Raw genomic sequence first — 1,980 nt, 5'->3', positions numbered from 1 at the left:
GGGCTATAGGGAATTCCTGTGAGAGCGTAAGTGTCTGCTGAGAAAGATGCAGTATCCAGCAGGTGTGAGCCACCTCTTAGGCAACATGCTTGTGCTTTCAGGACCTGCTTGGGTCCAGACCACTTTACCACCTCCACTGAAGGAGGGAGTACTGTTGGGTGTGCTCAGTTTAATGGGTAGGTGGACCTGATAACACAGTTGTTCTCTTGGACTAAATGATTGCATCATAGTCTATGCTCAGGTGGTTAGCCTCTGTTAGTGCCAAGGGGCAAGCCAAGAGTCATTTCTCAAGAGGTGAACATTTGCCAGAGAAGGCATGGTCTTGCTCCAAAAATGAAGCATCTCCAGCATGATGCTGCTCTCTGGTCTTGCCAAAAGACTCCATGCAGCATCTCAATCTGCCACAAACTTTCAGTACCTTTGAATCTAGTGTATTATAAAAACTTGGCTTGAAGTCTTAACTAGCTCAGATCCCATTTAAAGCCAACAGCTTTTTTGCTCACTCAGGAGCTGGCTTGAAGTAGAAGACACAAGTGTGGTAGATGTTGCCTCTAAAACCCAAAGCAGCCCACCGAGTGATAAGTCCCTTTCTTAGTGATCTGCGATGTAGAGTGTCACAGCCTATTCTTCACTTTGAAGGGGATATTCTGAATTTCCCAGGCTGATATTTTCCCAGAAGCTTAATTGAGTTCCCTGTATTTTCTCAGACTATTTTTCCTTCACCATGCCTCTCCAAATACAATTGTATTTCAAGATACTTATGATCTTATGATCTCTGTGTCCTATGAGTAAGATATCACCAGGACGTCTCTGGCAGTCCAGTGGTTAAGACTCTGCTTCCACTGCAGGGGGTATGGGTTCCATCCCTGGTTAGGGAACTAAAATCCCACATGATGCACTGGGCAGCCAAAAAATCACCAGTGTTCTAGATGAATGATGAAAAGATCGATGTCCCTATGAACTAACTCGTTAGAGGGCCAGACGTGAAATTAGAGTTGACACAGCATCATGGCGAAGTGGGAGGTGCACTGCTGTTCTGCCGCGAGAAGTCTACACACTTTTGATGTCCTCTGATTATTACCATAGAGGAGTGAAAGTATTCTCTGAGTGTTAGGTTTGCATTAATTTGTTATAGCCACAAAACCATACTTGAAGCATCATGGGACTATAATTGGAGTTACCAATATATATTAATGATAACAATCCCACGTTAATTTTTAAGACTTATCTATCTTACGCATTGGTCAAACTAGAAAATTTTGACCTTAGCCTTAAGCTTTGTGGTCCCACCAAAGAAGTGTCATTGCACTGACTTACTACTTTGATGTTGTTTGAAAACCTACAGTGGCTTTCACTTAGGCTCCATGGGTCAGGGAGCCAGTGTAGTAAATCTGCCAATTCTGGGGTTGTCTATTCTAACTCTACACTTGGAATCTGGGTAAATAACCACAGATAGTACTGCTGTGTGCTATGGAAGAGGCTCAGATCAACATTCCAAATTAAAAAGTTTATCTTATCCAAATAAATCCCTAATCTAATCAGGTCAGTCTCTGGGGTAACTGATTTCTTTAGAAATACTGGAGTGGGTTACCATTTTGTTCTCCAGGGGATCTTCCCAACCCAGGGATCGAACCCAGGTCTCCTGCATTGGAGGCAGAAGCTTTAACCTCTGAGCCACCAGGGAAGCCCCTTCATTCAGGGCTAGTATCTACTAATTCTCAAAATATCTAGGGTCTTTGCCTGTACTCTGTTACCTTGAAACATGACCACATATCCCTTTGGGGAAGGACAAGAGAAGTTTTAAGGAATTAAATTATTACCCAATGTGTTATTACATAGTGTTTCTTCAAGGGGGTCCCCTCCTCTTTTATACAACAGACTGTTTCTGCTTATTGACTAGGGGAGGTTCTGAAAATTTTCCATTGTGATAGTTCAGCTTATTTTCTACTCATAAGATGCATGTCTATTTTATTATATGAA

At 42.4% G+C, this 1,980-nt stretch overlaps 1 non-coding gene across 1 annotated transcript; it reads right to left on the bottom strand.

Moving 5' to 3' along the window:
- Positions 1-1,612: 1,612 nt before the first annotated feature.
- Positions 1,613-1,684, bottom strand: TRNAW-CCA (transfer RNA tryptophan (anticodon CCA)). The gene has a single exon. It is a non-coding gene; the product is annotated as a tRNA-Trp (tRNA).
- Between the last annotated feature and the right edge of the window lie 296 nt (positions 1,685-1,980).

Source organism: Bos mutus, chromosome 3 (genome assembly GCF_027580195.1).
Source record: "Bos mutus isolate GX-2022 chromosome 3, NWIPB_WYAK_1.1, whole genome shotgun sequence".
In the NCBI taxonomy this organism is placed as follows: domain Eukaryota; kingdom Metazoa; phylum Chordata; class Mammalia; order Artiodactyla; family Bovidae; genus Bos; species Bos mutus.
The sequence above is the reverse complement of the archived record's forward strand: the minus strand, read 5'-3'. Positions and strand labels throughout refer to the sequence as shown.